General features: G+C 41.7%; 1 protein-coding gene across 2 annotated transcripts in view; it reads right to left on the reverse strand.

Moving 5' to 3' along the window:
• The window catches only part of LOC121872736 (major facilitator superfamily domain-containing protein 6-like), a 55,623-nt gene extending 36,312 nt beyond the window's left edge, over positions 1 to 19,311 (reverse strand). The window contains exon 1 of one of the 2 annotated variants that reach the window (XM_042375764.1): positions 18,090 to 19,311. The gene's annotated coding sequence lies outside the window, so the exon portion shown is untranslated. Of the gene's footprint in view, positions 1 to 3,089; positions 3,274 to 18,089 lie in introns of those variants that run through there. The other variant, XM_042375763.1, reaches the window with a different exon arrangement.

The following is a 19,311-nucleotide window of genomic DNA, read 5'->3' on the forward strand; positions in this document are numbered from 1 at the left end:
TACTGAGTAATACACAATACAGGTACAGTCAAGTTCACTTAAGTTTGGTAATACTGTACTCTACAGTCGATCAAAAATTATCTGTACTGGGGGTAGTTGAATTTCAGAATGAACACTGCGACTCCATTGTCTGGGTAGGGTTGTCAATATCCTTCGTCTGTTGTAACATACCGGTATTGTCTAACACAATTTTGTAAGGACAGTTTTTTGATCGACTGTACTGCACTGCGTTAAGTAGAGTACAGTACAACTTCAAAGACCTCTGCCAGCTTATTACAAAATTTATGGGAAACTTATAAAATTTAATTAAATTTGTTGAGGAGTCATAAAACATTGATGTAGAAAAAATACAGGAACAGAACTGTACAAATCAACCATTCCCCCTGATGCCACTTATGTACAGTGATGTGATATCCCTGTTAGCCGGAACAATTGGTGCAGAGCTCTTCCATGGATGAGAGATTTCCGGGTAGCGAGACAATTCTCTCAAACACAGAAAATTCCCACATCCCTGAATTTTTCCAGTTAATGGGAAAAATTTCCGAGAGCTTAAAATACACTATCTTGCACAGACAGACACTAGCCCCATCTTCAGAATCTTTCTGGGTGCTGGGGAAAGTTTTCCAAGAGTCTAAACTACACATCTCATCTCGACTCTAAACTACCCTGTACTGTACTGTACTTTCAGCACACTGACAAACAAACCCACTGAACTATAGTGTCAGACTTACAATCTGAACAAACCATTTAGTACAGTAGAGTACTAGCATAGATCAATCATTTCTTTTTATTTTTGCAAATGGTATAGAGGGATTAGTCAGTGATTTGTTCCTGCTGTTTCCAAGGTATATTCTAAGTACAGTAATATTTTCATAGTTCCAACACCAGCATACATATAGATTAATTTAGTGGCGCCCCTCACCTGCTCTACATTATATACACTGAGGGTTCTTTACCCTTTTTACTTCATTATTTTGGGGGAGTGCCTTGGCCAAGTGTACACAGCATGTTTCCTGTCATAAAGGTCACTGTTCTGTAACCAGAGTAGGCACAGTCCACACAGCTGTGAACAGAACCTAACATTACAGTTAGGGAAGTAAAGCAGTAAAGTGTAGGAACAGCCACTCTACCTCCATGTGTGTTACAGCAGTAGTGTAGGTAATGCTTGTACTCTGGCACGGAAGGCACCGAATATCCAGCAACTTGAAAACATTTTTGTACGGAAGAGAACTTCTTTCTTATTTTGGTGACTTTTACAATACGTACTGTACGTTGGTGAATTACCTCCCAGTGTTGTCATCAACATTGCTTACATGTTAAGCATTTCCTATACAAAAACATTTCAAACACAGGAACAGTTCCCGGCGACGGTACCATACACACAAGCAGCCATCAGCTTTTGATTCTTTTTTGTATAGTGATAGCTTCTTTCTTATCTTAAACAGATCCTAAAAATTATAAGGATTTGCAATTTTTACAATATTACTCTGGCAATTTTGTCCGAAAGAACATTTCATACCACGAACAACAACCTATCAGCAACTGCTACATTATACAATTTGTCGGAGATAAGGTGAACCAACCTAAAATATCCTGGTACATAACCTACCTCTCGAAAGTTAGGTTAGGTTTGTCTATTTTATCTCTGACAAATAATACTGTATAACGTACCAGTCACTGGTAACTAATTACTGTGTATGAAACGGTCATGTCAGCAATAATCATCATGTCTCTTGGGGGACGGACATAGTGTTAGGTTGAAAAATTTTGCTATAATAATATTGTGAAAATTGCAAATGTTTGTCATTTTGGGGGATATTTCTGAAGCAAGAAAAACGTTGTCTAAAATACAAAAAAATTGGTGCCACTATATTGTGCGGTCTACAAAGATATCTTTAGTCTAACCTAATCAAACATGACCTGACCTGACCTAACCTAACCTAACCTAACCTAACCTAACCTAACCTAACCTGACCTGACCTGACCTGACCTGACCTGACCTGACCTAACCTTGTCTTGTAGACAGCATGTTATAGTAGCACCAAAATATTCTAGGTCAATACAGTACAGTATTCATTTTAGGACCACCAATAACTTTTTGGACGAAATTATGTTTTTCCTGTATATTTTAATGTGTTTTGAATGAATTTCCCATGTATGCATGCATTTTTTTTATTTTATTATTTCTTGGGCAAACTGACTACAGTATAAGGGAGATATGAAACATACTCACTACCAAAGACAATGAAAGCACAAAGTGGGCAGTGCTTTGAAGTCGATGGAAATTTTGGGGAAAGAACACAAAAAATGAACCAATCAAACCCAAGGAATCCTGACCTAACCTGACCTAACGTTACCTAACCTAACATTACAAAATCTTACCCTACTTAACTGATGGTGGAGGCTGATCATGTGTGCACCGCGTGAAGAAGTAAACAATAAACACTTAAGGAACTAGAGAACCACCAAAGTTGTATGAATTTTAATAACTTTATAATTAAATTTAATACCCAAAACTAAGCATTTACCCCAAATCACCATAGACTAACTTGTTTAGATTTCAATAAGAAAAGAAATATCCCAAGTATGAAAACTTAGACGGTATTAAAACGATTATTAACCATTTTATAAAGTTACTGGTTAACCAATACCCCCATTATAAAATATTACAGAAGTGTCATTCTACCCACTAATGTAACTTGAGCTTGATACCCACAAGGGTCATATGCAAGAAGACAGCCATCCAGTGTTATCCTATGGAATATTGAAGATTTACTCCAAGTCTCCAATTTACTCTTGTACAAACGCTGGACGTAAGGGAGATGACTTACCAGACCACTTGGGAGTTCAGGTGACAACTGATAGAACTTCTATTGTAATATATACCTGTATATATCAATCAACTAACCAATCAATCATTAGTGTACTTTATCCACAATACCCACAGCGGACCATCAAGCCTATAAGGACTAACTTTCACTGTCATAAAGTGTAGTCCTACTAAAACCCGGGACTCTAACCCATGATCAGTGAAAAGCGCTCCTCCCGTACCACCGTCACTATGGGCTACCTCAACGCATTTAACTCACCTGGATGTTAATATTTCGTCATGTTACTCTTCCCATTAAATTTTTAAGGACTTCAATCATTCTGCCACATGTTTGCACAGTAAAACCTTCGTGTACACGGTAGTACATCCTGAACAAGACATTCGTAAATTGCGGATAATTGGGTATGTTGTGAGGGGTTGGTCGCTTTAACCCTGGTAATGACTCACGTTTTCTTTAATTTCACTAGTTTACATTTGTTCCATCATTTGGTTAATATAGCTCTAATAGTCTAATTTGTTAGGTTTGATTCGTTTCTGATTGCCAACATGAATCATTACAACATTCGATATTTATAAACCAAATTTAACCTATTTTAAGACGAAGACAAAGTAAAAACTTAAGTAACATTACATTTTTTGTTTATTTCAGGACGTGTTAGTTTTGAGCAAGATTTAATTATTTTGCTACGTATTTCTTTACACTCACACGCTGGAGCAGTGTAGTGTGTTCCAGCACGGGAGCTGTGTGAGGGATCAGTAATGACTGCTCTCAAGTGGTATTTTTTTAAGTTAAAAATTTATATAGAACGCGACTTGATGTTCATTCAATAAAAGTCTCGCCAATTATTTGAGAAAATTTCACAAACTTCATTACAGTAGACTTTGGTGGCACTAAAATTTGCGTTGTCTATTGACTGTAGTTGATGGGTTTTATCTCATAGCTTTCCTTATTGTGTCAATGTTTCCACAGTCAGTATTCCAACGAGCTACACTCAGTAGTGTCACCCACTACACCCTCGGTCGACCCACCAGAGGATCGGAGAGTACCCAGGATTTTTTGTTGAAATTTCATCTTGCAGAATCTCTGCCGGCCAAAACTCAATTATACCCTGGGTAACTGGAGCTTCCTGCCACAAAGTGTTTTTCCTATATAACCTTAATCAATTCAAATAATTCTGCTTCGAATACATTCAGCATCTTTTTTTCTTTTGCTAACGGACGCTTCGATGAATAGTTTTAAACAACGACACATGTCTGAATTTTTCATGCTCTTTTATATATAAAACAACAACAGGAAGCTGCTCATGAAATATGATTCGAATATTTTTCTTTCGTAACTGGAAACCCGTTTCATACTGAACATGAATTGCCATCTAATATATATATATATATATATATATATATATATATATATATATATATATATATATATATATATATAGTATATATATATATTTTTCTTTTTCTATGTAATATGAGCTAAATTTCTGTCTATGTTCAGCACTATACACGAGCGTGTACCCAACATAGAATTAAGCTTCAGTAGGCTGGTTTCCTCAGTGCAATAATTAAATGTGTGGTCGTCTACCGCTGCAAAACATCAGTGTACAGTAATACGGTATAAGTTTAGTTTTGTTAATGAGACGCCATTTTCTTGTTACTCAATTTTAATAAGTGACATAATTACAAGATAAAAGTCCTATTGAGACATCGACAGAATAAAATTTGGGAGTTCAAATGTTAGTATACAGGTTTACTGATGTTAGAGAACATTTTAAATTTATTTAGCAAAACTGTCCTTAAGTTTCACCCAACTAGCGTTCAAGGGGTCACCATCACCATGATTTCTGTCTCTTTGGCAAGACAGTAGTAATAGGGTTGATGAATTTAAATTAGATTCGGAATTGGAAAATTTATTCAGACACAAACACAACTACAGATTTAGTGGTAATAGTGAATGTACAGTACGGGTAAAGACTCACAATCGGGGGAGCACAGTGGTAAAACCCACCTCGGCTAACCTTCCGAGTCGGTGTGGGTACAAAAATCATTAATAACTTCCAGGAGACAGAAGGTGTGCGTGGCCAGACTGAGTTGAGCATTAAGGAGGCTTGGCAGGAGCGACATCTTCCGACATAACATGAGAGAATATCTTTATAACCGCCGAGACAAAATCCTCTGCCTTCAGGTGTGTTGTGTTGAGGCTGTTCGTCCCAAGTGACCGCCCGCCTAATACTCTACACCAGGATATATGAGGCCACTTAACTGGGTCTTCCTCCTGCTCCTCCTTCTTGTTCATCTCTCTCTCTCTCTCTCTCTCTCTCTCTCTCTCTCTCTCTCCGACGTCTCCTCCCCCTCTCCTATGTCTCCCACCCTCCCCCTCACCTCTCCTATGTCTCCTTCCCTCCTACCTTTCCCCCTCTCCCATCCATATACCACAGTCCTCTCTCTCTCTCTCTCTCTCTCTCTCTCTCTCTCTCTCTCTCCAGGATATGGGAGGTGAGGTGCTTAAGTAAGTTTATACTCAGGTATATTGAGGCTTTGTGATAGGAGAAGGCTCTGTGATAGAAGGAAGAAGCTCTATGATAGGAGAAAGCTCTGTGATAGAAGGAAGAGGCGCTATTATAGAAGGAAGAGGCTCTGTGACAGAAGGAAGAGGCTCTGTGATAGAAGGAAAAGGCTCAATGACTCTATGATAGAAAGAAGAGGCTCTGTGATAGAAGTAAGAGGCTCTATGATAGGAGAAAGCTCTGTGATGAAAGGAAGAGGCGCTATTATAGAAGGAAGAGGCTCTGATAGAAGAAGAAGGCTCTGCGATGAAGGCTCTATGATAGGAGAGGCTCTGTGTTAGGAAGAATGCTCTGTGTTAGAAGAAGAATGCTCTAAGATAGAAAGGAGAAGACTATGATAGAAAGAGAAGACTCTATGGTAGAAGGAGAAGACTCTATGATAGAAGGAGAAGACTGTATGATAGAAGGAGAAGACTCTATGATAGAAGGAGAAGACTATGACAGGAGGAGAAGACTCTATGATAGGAGAAGACTCTATTATAGAAGAAGACTGATAGAAAGAGAAGACTCTATGGTAGAAGGAGAAGACTCTATGATAGAAGGAGAAGACTGTATGATAGAAGGAGAAGACTCTATGATAGAAGGAGAAGACTATGACAGAAGGAGAAGACTCTATGATATTTATAGAAGACTCTATGATAGAAGGAGAAGCCTATGATAGGAGAAGACTCTATGATAGAAGGAAGAGGCTTTACGATAGCTTAGGATAAGATAGATTTAGACAGGGACCCTTTAGTATAAAAACATCCCATTTTAGGTTCGGATAAAATTAGACAGAGACCCCTTGTATAAACCATGCTCCTCCTCCTCCTCCAGTCTGGCTCAATATCACGTCTGCTTAAGGTGGAAGACGTCGCTCTCAGAGACCAGCTTGTCAGTCTCTTAAATTGCCTACACTATAATAAGAACGGGGGCTTACCTGGCTGTGTAGGTGGGCGGTACAGGTGGGCGGTACAGGTGGGCGGTACAGGTGTGTGATACAGGTGTGTGTGGTACGGGTGTGTGGTACGGGTGTGTGATAGAGGTGTGGTACGGGTGTGTGGTACGGGTGTGTGGTACAGGTGTGGTACGGGTGTGTGGTACAAGTGTGGTACGGGTGTGTGGTTCATGTGGATTGGTACACAAGGTGTGGTACAGGTGTGTGGCACAGGTGTGGTACAGGTGTGTGGTACAGGTGTGGTACGGGTGTGTGGTTCATGTGGTTGGTACACAGGGTGGTACAGGTGTGTGGTACAGGTGTGGTACGGGTGTGTGTGGTAGGTGTGGTACGGGTGTGTGGTTCATGTGGTTGTGGTACACAGGGGGGTGGTACAGTGTGTGGCACAGGTGTGGTACAGGTGTGTGGTACAGGTGTGGTACGGGTGTGTGGTTCATGTGGTTGGTACACAGGGGTGGGTACGGGTGTGTGGTACAGGTGTGGTACGGGTGTGTGGTACAGGTGTGGTACGGGTATGTGGTTCAGGTGGGTGGTACAGGGGTGGTACGGGTGTGTGGTACAGGTGTGGTACGGGTGTGTGGTACAGGTGTGGTACAGGTATGTGGTTCAGGTGGGTGGTACAGAGGGGCGGTACAGGTGTGTGGTAGAGGTGGGTGGTACAGGTGTGTGGTACAGGAGTGTGGTACAGAGGGTGGTACAGGTGTGTGGTACAGAGGTGGTACAGGTGTGTGGTACAGGTGTGTGTGGTACAGGTGTGTGGTATAGGTGGGTGGTACAGGTGTGTGGTATAGGTGTGTGGGGGTGAGGGATCAGTGTCGTGGAGGCATAGTATAGTATGTGGTTGATTAACAGGTGTGTCACAGCAGCCAGGTGTATACCTGACAATGGTAGAGTCACAGAAGCGGAAGAGACACTATATTGACAACAGCGGTGGAGTGTATACATTGACAACAGCGGTGGGGCGTATACATTGACAACAGCGGTGGAGTGTATACATTGACAACAGCGAGTGGAGTGTACACATTGACAACAGCGGTGGAGTGTACACATTGACAGCAGCGGTGGGTACACATTGACAACAGCGGTGGAGTGTATACATTGACAACAGCGGTGGGTGTATACATTGACAACAGCGATTGGAGTGTATACATTGACAACAGCGGTGGAGTGTATACTTGACAGCGGTGGGTGTATACATTGACAACAGCGGTGGAGTGTATACATTGACAACAGCGGTGGAGTGTATGCATTGACAACAGCGGTGGGTGTATACATTGACAACAGCGGTGGAGTGTATACATTGACAACAGCGGTGGGTGTATACATTGACAACAGCGGTGGAGTGTATACATTGACAACAGCGGTGGAGTGTATACATTGACAACAGCGGTGGAGTGTATACATTGACAACAGCGGTGGAGTGTATCATTGACAACAGCGGTGGAGTGTATACATTGACAACAGCGGTGGAGTGTATGCATTGACAACAGCGGTGGGTGTATACATTGACAACAGCGGTGGAGTGTATACATTGACAACAGCGGTGGGGTGTATACATTGACAACAGCGGTGGAGTGTATGCATTGACAACAGCGGTGGAGTGTATACATTGACAACAGCGGTGGAGTGTATACGTGACAACAGCGGTGGGAGTGTATACATTGACAACAGCGGTGGAGTGTATACATTGACAACAGCGGTGGGGTGTATACATTGACAACAGCGGTGGGTGTATACATTGACAACAGCGGTTGGAGCGTATGCATTGACAACAGCGGTGGGTGTATGCATTGACAACAGCGGTGGGGTGTATACATTGACAACAGCGATTGGGTGTATGCATTGACAACAGCGGTGGAGTGTATACTTGACAACAGCGGTGGAGTGTATACATTGACAACAGCGGTGGGTGTATACATTGACAACAGCGGTGGAGTGTATACATTGACAACAGCGGTGGGGCGTATACATTGACAACAGCGGTGGAGTGTATACATTGACAACAGCAGTGGAGTGTATACATTGACAACGGGTGGAGTGTATACGTGATAACAGCGATTGGAGTGTATACATTGACAACAGCGGTGGAGTGTATACATTGACAACAGCGGTGGGGCGTATACATTGACAACAGCGGTGGAGTGTATACATTGACAACAGCGGTGGAGTGTATACATTGACAACAGCGGTGGGTGTATGCATTGACAACAGCGGTGGAGTGTATACGTGACAACAGCGGTGGGTGTATACATTGACAACAGCGGTGGGTGTATACATTGACAACAGCGGTGGAGTGTATGCATTGACAACAGCGGTGGAGTGTATACATTGACAACAGCGGTGGGTGTATACTTGACAACAGCGGTGATTATACATTGACAACAGCGGTGGAGTGTATACATTGACAACAGCGTTGGAGTGTATCTTGAACAGCGGTGGACATTGACAACAGCGGTTGAATGTATACATTCAACAGCGGTGGAGTGTATACTTGACAACAGCGGTGGAGTGTATACATTGACAACAGCGGTGGAGTGTATACATTGACAACAGCGATTGGGGTGTATACATTGACAACAGCGGTGGTGTATACATTGACAACAGCGGTGGGTGTATACATTGACAACAGCGGTGGAGTGTATACATTGACAACAGCGGTTGGGTGTATACATTGACAACAGCGGTGGGTGTATACATTGACAACAGCGGTGGGTGTAATGATGGGTGTATACATTGACAACACGGTGGAGTGTATTGACAACAGCGAGTGGAGTGTATGCATTGACAACAGCGGTGGGGCGTATACATTGACAACAGCGGTGGGGCTATATATTGACAACAGCGGTGGGGTGTATACTGACAACAGCGGTGGAGTGTATAACATTGACAACAGCGGTGGGTGTATACATTGACAACAGCGGTGGGTGTATACATGACAAAAGCGGTGGGTGTATACATTGACAACAGCGTTGGGGCGTATACATTGACAACAACAGCGGTGGAGTGTATACATTGACAACAGCGGTGGGGCGTACATTGACAACAGCGGAGGGCATACTGACAACAGCGTACAACAACACGGTGGGGCGTATACTGACAACAGCGGTGGTATACTTGACAACAGCGGTGGGGCGTATCTTGACAACAGCGGTGGGTGTATACATACAGCGGTGGGGCATACATTGACAACAGCGGTGGGTGTATACATTGACAACAGCGGTGGAGTGTATACATCGACAACAGCGGTGGGTGTATGCATTGACAACAGCAGGTGGGGCGTATACATTGACAACAGCGGTGGGGCGTATACATTGACAACAGCGGTGGGGCGTATACATTGACAACAGCGGTGAGGCGTATATACATTGACAACAGCGGTGGGGCGTATACATTGACAACAGCGGTGGGGCGTATACATTGACAACAGCGGTGGGGCGTATACATTGACAACAGCGGTGGGGCGTATCGTGACAACAGCGGTGGGGACGTATCATTAACAGCGGTGGGGCGTATACATTGACAACAGCGGTGGGGTGTATACATTGACAACAGCGATTGGGGCGTATACTTGACAACAGCGGTGGGGTGTATACTTGACAACAGCGGTGGGTGTATACATTGACAACAGGTGGTGACATAACAGCGGTGGAGTGTATACATTGACAACAGCGTTGGGGCGTATATTGACAACAGCGGTGGGGCGTATACATTGACAACAGCGGGGGGCGTATACATTGACAACAGCGGTGGGCGTATACATTGACAACAGCGGTGGGGCGTATACATTGACAGCGTGGGGCGTATACATTGACAACAGCGGTGGGGCGTATACATTGACAACAGCGGTGGGGCGTATACATTGACAACAGCGGTGGGGCGTATACATTGACAGCGATTGGGGCGTATACATTGACAACAGCGGTGGGGTATACATTGACAACAGCGATTGGCGCATTGACAACAGCGGTGGGGCGTATACATTGACAACAGCGGTGGGTGTATACATTGACAACAGCGGTGGAGTGTACATTGACAACAGCGGTGGGGCGTATACATTGACAACAGCGGTGGGGAGCGTATGCATTGACAACAGCGGTGGGTGTATCATTGACAACAGCGGTGGGGCGTATACATTGACAAAAGCGGTGGGGCGTATACATTGACAACAGCGGCGGGGCGTATCATTGACAACAGCGGTGGGGCGTATACATTGACAACAGCGGTGGGGCGTATGCATTGACAACAGCGGTGGGGCGTATCATTGACAACAGCGGTGGGGCGTATGCATTGACAACAGCGGTGGGGCGTATACAGCAACGGTGGGGCGTATACATTGACAACAGCGGTGGGGCGTATACATTGACAACAGCGGTGGGGCGTATACATTGACAACAGCGGTGGGCGTATACATTGACAACAGGTGGGGCGTATACATTGACAACAGCGGTGGAGTGTATACATTGACAACAGCGGTGGGGCGTATACATTGACAACAGCGGTGGGGCGTATACATTGACAACAGCGGTGGGGCGCGCATTGACAACAGCGGTGGGTGTATACATTGACAACAGCGGTGGGGCGTATACATTGACAACAGCGGTGGAGCGTATGCATTGACAACAGCGGTGGAGTGTATACATTGACAACAGCGGTGGAGTGTATACATTGACAACAGCGGTGGGGCGTATACATTGACAACAGCGGTGGGGCGTATACGACAACAGCGGTGGGGCGTATACATTGACAACAGCGGTGGGGCGTACACATTGACAACAGCGGAGAAGTATATAGTGACGAAAAAAGTCCTGTCAGTCCTTCGTCCCATCTATGAACCCCGAGACTCATGAACCCGTGAATCCGAGGCATCACTCACTGTTGGACTCATATATGGTGTACTGGGGTCGTGTGATGTCTCGGATTCGGGTTCGAGTCTCCATCATAATGGACGATAAAACAAACAACATCAAAACAGCAGTGTACATTAAAAGCAGAACAGTAGCAAGTATTAAAAGCAAGAGAGTGTACATTACCAACATCCCACCAACAATGTACAGTGTATCATTAACGCCCACATCGCAACAAGTGTACACGATAAACAGCATATTCACAGCAGTGGTGTGAACAAGATTAACAGCAGCAGGCGCGTGGGTGTGTTGGACAAGGGACTGTGCTTGTCACTCAATTTCAGTTCAGTGTAATCTCATCTGGGAGCAGAAACAAATGATCTACACTCAAAATAAAGACTGAAAAAACGAGCAAGAAATAGGTTTTCCCTGTACGAATAATAATAATAATAATAATAATAATAATAATAATAATAATAATAATAATAATAATAATAATAATAATAATAATAATAATAATAATAATAATAATAATAATAATAATAATAATAATAAAAATAATAATAATAATAATAATAATAATAAATAAAATAATAATAATAATAATAATAATAATAACAATAATAATAATAATAATTTGAAAAAGAAGAAGACAAACACGGTAAGATCCTATATGCCACAGACAAACTTCAACAACAACAAAAGATTAAAACACACCAAACAAGTGAAAGAGGAGTAGAACAGTTGTAGCAGCAAGTGTTACTAGCTCCTCCTAACAATAACTCTCCCCTAAAATTTGATCTAAAACAGTGAGTCGACAGATACCATATCAGCGCGGTGGGGACAACGGGTCTCTCTCTGGCCATAAAATCAATACAGGGGAGGCGAGCACTTTTATCAGTGTCACGGGGCCGAATATTTGCTGTGGAATGTCCCAGGAAAGAGAACACACACCTACAAAGGGCCACACAACCTAACACTGGGAAGCCAATTTTGTTTGGCAGAGATTTTTTCCGTGTCGTGTGTGCCGGGGTTAAGGGGAGGCCGAAGGGAGAGAGAGAGATGGGGGAAACAAGAGAGAATAGGAAGGGTAGAGAAGAGAGATGATGGGGGGAGGGGGGATAGGGACGGTTAGAAGAGTAGCGAAGGTAACTCGACTCACTCCCTCACTGAGAGATCTTGCAGCAACCATAGGAGTGTGGCTGACAACCGTGCGACTAATGTGTCACTGTAGCATAAACATTATTCTTAAAAATGAAGGCCATCGTATCATATGAAGATTAGTCCCCCGGCTTATTTCAACCCCCCCCCCCCTCACGTTAAACTAACCTAACCAAACTCCAGAAAACATTAAGGTGTTTAATCATCAGGTGCAATAAGCTGACAGAAGGGTTAATTTTTATAATTATCCAAACTATCACCACGAACAACAATAAATTCATATTACTTTTAAGTCTGATTTGTGCTATCCCTTTGGCTTAAGATACAGAAAGAAATAATAATAATATATCCTTCAATGTCTAGTACGATATCTTAAAAATATAATTCGTGAGCTAGAAAGACCATCAGTAACGAAGAGACACCAAGACAGTGCTGACAGTACACCCCGGGTTGGTGCGGGTGATGACCAATGCTTTCATACAGTGACCAATAGGCTGGCAGCGGGAATAAGGAGCTACAAGAAATAACGAGAGAGAGACGGAGGAAGAACTGCTAGAATTAAGAGGAGGAACTGGCATGAAAGAATGGGAAGAAGTGACGAAAAGACTTAGAAGAGGAATAAGCAAGAAAGAGAAGTAATGGGGAACTGATAGAAAGGAAACGGGAGGAAATGAGGGAAACGAAACAAAGAAGGAACTAACGAGTAGGAGGTAAAATATGGACTCTGACGACAATACAAGACAATGCTAACACAACCACTTCCAAATACATCAGTCAATACCTTCTCAAATGTAGCTGATCACCTGATGATTAGACACCCCCCTAGTTTATTCCACCTGAAGATTAATCACCCTAACGCTAACTAGGGGTTAGATTAGGTTAGGTTAAATTAAGTTAGCTTCGGCTAGGTTAAGATGGATTAGGTTAGGTTTGGCTAAGTTAGACTGGGTTAAGGCAGCGTTAAGGTGGTTAATCTGCAGGTGAGATAAGCTAGGGGATTAATATTCAGGTGGTCCCAATTTAGCCAACACCCATATGAAGTGATACATAACATTATAATAACATAATTCTTTTCTATCCATATTACATAACCCTGTCGACTGCTCTTCTTGACTTCACTGGTAGATGGTTTGTATGTGTGAGGGGTGTTTTTTCTGGTAAGTTTTAAAGAGCAAATGATATTACGGCTTATCCTTGTCAACAAAACATGGGGGACACGCCTTAAGGACATCAGTGAGTTAAGTTTATATTAGAGTAGAATTCGCTGTAAATAATAATAATGGTGGTAGTAATAGTAGTATTGTAATAATAATAATAATAATAATAATAATAATAATAATAATAATAATATTAGTACTGTTGTAATAATAATAATAATAATAATAATAATAATAATAATAATAATAATAATAATAATATGTCAAATTACGAGACAAACATTCATAGTACTGTATCGGGAAACACAAATTTATACCCTATTCGCGTAACTCTGGAACATGAAACAAATCAAATACTTCATACATATATAATGGGCGGAAAATAACCATTGCCATTTAACTCTCGACTGACACACAAACAAACATACACCAAGCAATTATAAACTCATATACTGTACATACAAACACACATTCAGTCACACACAAACACACAGACACACACAGATATCCATAAATGCATGAAAGACAAACAAACTGTCAGTCAGGATAAAAAAAAAATTAAAAAAAACGAACCATTTTTTTCCAGGCCGTGTTTTCCTAAATGTAGCGTCCAGGGTCTCGACAGCCTCCCGTGCACACCAAAACCCAGCACCACAACAAACCCTTTCCCGCGCAAATTGTTTATAAATTGATTCAGTGACCGCGAGCGAGACCCGTGTTGTCTGCTGTCCAATTCACTCATGTATTTGATCACTGGTAGTGGTGGTGGTTCGCTGTTTTATGTTATTGCTGGTTTAATGTCGTATGTGACTAGTTGTTCATTGTTGGTTCACTGGTGCATTTAATCGCTAGTTCACTGTTGTCTGCCCGCTGCTGTGTCTCTGCTATTTCACTGCACGTGTAGCTACAGTGACGTTCGGTTTTCTTCAGGCCAAACTTCTCGTAATTACGTCTCGAAATGTGAACTAACTTTAAGATATAGTTTAAGTAGATTTTGTTCGTGGTTACTGAGAGAGAGAGAGAGAGAGAGAGAGAGAGAGAGAGAGAGACTCCATGAGAAACACAGGACCCATCCCCCACTTATTTTACCTGTGCACCGAAAACTTAATATACCGCAGTGTACTATATCCATACTGCCCCTAATAGCCCCCCCACAGACATACGGAACTCACGATAATTTTCAATAAGAATATAAACACCGTTCCTCATTTCACATTTTTTTTACCATATATTAAAATCCTAAAACTTATATTTCGGATTTGAGGAGATTAATTGGAATTTCTGGTTGGATTAATCAGTTCAATAGACACGTCTTTTCCGACTGACTGCACGATAATGTTTTTCCAGGTGAGGGAGTTTACTGCAAAAAAATCTCATTATGTATGCTCTTAGGTGTACAGCCAGACCAACACAATACTGGTTCTCACTTAACCAAACCTAACCATATTCTCAGTTTTTTCTATAATGTCTGGCTGGTCCTGAGGGAGAGACAGATTGATGGAACAAGATCTTGAATTTAAATTAAAAGTTACAATATATTCACCTTCAGTGTTTGTTTTGAAGCTGTGAATCGACGCACACGACAGCACTGTGGCTGTCTCATGACCACTACTTATACACCAGACAAGTAAAAACAAAACAAACTAACTTAAGGTTTACGGTACAGTCCTAGTGTAATTTCGACGCCATTTTCCCCTTCATCTGTGTGTTCCTACTTCAGTGAATCAGTCAACTGCTCTATCACATCCTCAGTTCAGGGAGAAGATTTAGAGTAGGAAGTATTGCAGTTTGAGTGAGTCAGATGTGTTGTTAGATGACCAGTTGGGGAAAATGATCTTGGGAACCTTTGAGAATCTGTCGATTTGTCGTACCTTAAGAGAAGTAGTTAGAATAGTTCTCATATCACTAGTTAGGTGGAAAATAACTTAAGAATCATTGAGAATCCATCTGTGTCATAGCTTAAGAGAATTAGTTAAGAGGAAAATTTACCTTAGGAACCTTTGAGAGAGAGGGAGTAAGAGAGCAGGTGGCCGGCGGCGTGATAACACATGCACACTCCTCGTTTGTTTGTGTTAACAGCTAACACAATCATAATTGCTCATTTGACTCTGTTAGCTGTTGTCATGGCGGGTGTGTGGCTGTGTGCGACCTTCACGCTTATCCATAAATCCTGTTAGTTTTTTTTTCATGGAGTATTATTTGATCACAAACGCCAGGCGCACATAGGTTCTATGTACTGTTTAGGCGTCACCTACACCTAGTGTGTTTGTGTCACCTTCACCCAGTGAGTTATAAAGTTATGAGCACAGGGACAGTAACCATCATGTATATTAACCTAACCTAACCTAACCTAAGCTAACTTGACTTATACATGAATAGATATGTTCCTGAAAGCTGCTTAACATTGCCACACGGGTCTACACTACAGGTACACTATATGTCTATAGGTACACTACAGGTACACTAAGCAGTATAGATACACTAAAGGGACAGTATAGGTACACTATGGGTACAGTAAAAGTACAGTACAGGTACAGTACAGTAGATATGAAGATAATTGTACCTAAAAACACCTTAATTAACCATATACATATAGTAATAATGACTCCTGAATCCCAGACTAAGACAAATACATCTAAGAACTACTTAACCTGTGCACAGACATACAATAAATAAACACGTGACAAACTAGAAATAAACGGGCACGTCCTCACACATCATACACAGTGCACACATTTGGTGAATTTTAAAATGCGCGCCAGGTGATCTTCCCCCACTTCCAGCGACTACTTATACTTTACCCGGGAACATTATGTTAAGGATAAACATCAAGGAAGTTGATTATGGCTCCAGTATTCATCATCATCATCATCATCTTCATCATCATAAATCTTCATCCATAGTCACCCGGAACAGCCACTGACAAAACACCTTGCTGATAGATAATTGTGACTGATGGCTGTTCCCTTTACATGTCTCTTTTAAGCAAGAAAATTCCCTTCTAAAAAAACATGAGCATTGGGGTTAACACGAGTCGGTGATTATGGAGACGGCTGGACGATCTTGTTGATTTGTACATATATTTGCATTATATTGGCGATTCCTCGAACTACTGGTGAAGCAGTTCATCGCAAATACCTACAAACTTTTCCTGGATTTGTAAACTAACTCTTTCTACTACAAACATACATACACACCTGCATATTAAACGTTCTTTATTCTCTAATTTAAATTGACATAGACTGAGAGAGGAATGATTTTTTAGTAATATTTTCATGAGTTAGGAGAGTGATCATACCACACTTGACCACATTATAAATAATTTATTGGTAAACAAACAATATTTAGTGACCAAACCTTGAGTAACTATAGATAATTACTGAAGGTATGACCCCAGCTATAAAAAGTGGATAATAAAATGTGAATAAGGACCGTAACTCTAGTAAATGATGAAGGAAATTACTCATGAATGAACTTGACCGAGATATTGGCGATAACAAGCAACATTAAATTATCTTTCAATCTAACAGCCTCTCTCTCTCTCTCTCTCTCTCTCTCTCTCGTCATGATGCCTACTGTTAAACACTCAAAAAAAAAAACGAAAAAAAACCTGTTGATCGGGCGAGAAGACCCCAGGAGACACAACAATATAATATTCTGTATGTTAGTAGCCTCAAGGACCAGCTGAAGGAAGTGTGTGTGTGTTAGTAGCCTCAAGGACCAGCTGAAGGAAGTGTGTGTGTGTGTTAGTAGCCTCAAGGACCAGCTGAAGGAAGTGTGTGTGTTTTTTGGCTGTTGGCTCGGACCAGCACCCCTTAGGACGGGAGGCGAGCGTTGTATCCACTTGGCCACTGTAACCGATTTCTTAAAAGCGCAAACAAACGCAAAACTATAAATATGCTTAAATACATATAAACATGCATAAATATCCGTAAAATAAGGGCAAATATACATATAAACACACACACACACACACACACATATATATATATATATATATATATATATATATATATATATATATATATATATATATATATATATTATATATATATATATATATAAAATCAACGACCTCACCAGACAGGACTCAAACCCTCGACCTAATGCATTGGACCAGGGAACGTTACCGACCTTACCACAAGAGCACTAAAAACAGTTCTAGACTATGTGATATTTCACACAAAGTCTGTTCATCGAGCTGATGGCGCCGTGAACCTCTCATTGGGAACTGCCCGTGCTGCTTATGTGGGTGTCAGTAGCATTTTACCGAATCCAGCTGGTACGAAACACGACGTACCATGTACACTTCATTTTTGGTCCATATAACACGCGTGTTATATGGACTAAAAATGAAATATATATATATATATATATATATATATATATATATATATATATATATATATATATATATATATATATATATATATATATATATATATATATATATATATATATATATATATATATATAATCGTAAGATATACATAATTTTTTTAAATACATATAAACATATTAATACGCATCAATATTTACAAACTCGCGTAAAATTAACATAAACACAAGCAATAGGTGTAAAATACTCACATTACTCCACGTCTGGTTGCCGCTACTGAAGAAGGCGCTGTAAGACTGAGCGGCCTCCTTCAGTGACTCGTGGGGGGTTGCGGCGTCCGTTTGCTACTCCTACACTAGATGACACTGGCCCTTGGGGGTGGTTCAACTCTGCCCTCACCCCCAGCAGGAGATGATGTCTGAGCGGCAGTTATCAAGAGATCACGCTGAACCAGGATACACGACCAGCCATCGGAAACCCATTACCAAGAACCATTAACCCATTACCAAGAACCATTAACCAATTACCAAGAACCATTAACCCATTACCAAGAACCATTAACCCATTACCAAGAACCATAACTCATTACCAAGAACCATTAAGTCGTTACCAAGAACCCCTAACCCATTACCAAGAACCACTAACCCATTACCAAGAACCATTAACTCATTACCAGGAACCATTAAGTCGTTACCAAGAACCATTAAGCCAAGAACCATTACCACCATTACCAAGAACCATTAAGCCAAGAACCATTAATTCATTAAACCAAGACCCATTAACCCATTACCAAGAACCATTAACCCATTACGAAGAACCATTAACTCATTAAACCATGAACCATTAACCCATTACCAAGAACCATTAACTCATTAAACCAAGAACCATTAACCCATTACCAAGAACCATTAAACCATTACCAAGAACCATTAACTCATTAAACCAAGAACCATTTGTAATGATTGTTTATCAGACCACAGCTTAGAGCCCAGAGAAGAACAGCACATATAGCAGTGACCGGAAGCGCAGGTGTGTACTCCCTCCTCAGTTGAACCACCCTTCGTGATTAAAGTGAGATTAAGACCTGACCCAGCAGAGGTCACGGTCACAATGAAGCAGTTCTCACCGTCGCATGATTAGTCAAACCCGAGTCAAGACCAAGAAGCTACCCTCCATCCGCACCACGCACCTGATCAAACACAGCTGTCTCGACACACCCAAATTAGTGACGACATCTGCCGGCCTGACACTGCCAATATAAGGAGCGGCTCCTTCCCAGAGACAGACAGAACTCAGAGTCACACTCGTCACGAGTCGAGGTTGGGAGGGGGACTTCCCTCCCCAGTACAGAGTTCCCAGCTAGCAGAGTCTACCACAGGAGACAGAATCCAGCACCACTTTCTTCAGCAGCACCTGCAGACAGATTCCCCAGCCGCTGGGCCTCCCTCAGGTCACACGTGAGTCATTGTCAGA

This window comes from Homarus americanus, unplaced genomic scaffold (assembly GCF_018991925.1).
Source record: "Homarus americanus isolate GMGI-L3 unplaced genomic scaffold, GMGI_Hamer_2.0 scaffold39155, whole genome shotgun sequence".
Classification (NCBI taxonomy): domain Eukaryota; kingdom Metazoa; phylum Arthropoda; class Malacostraca; order Decapoda; family Nephropidae; genus Homarus; species Homarus americanus.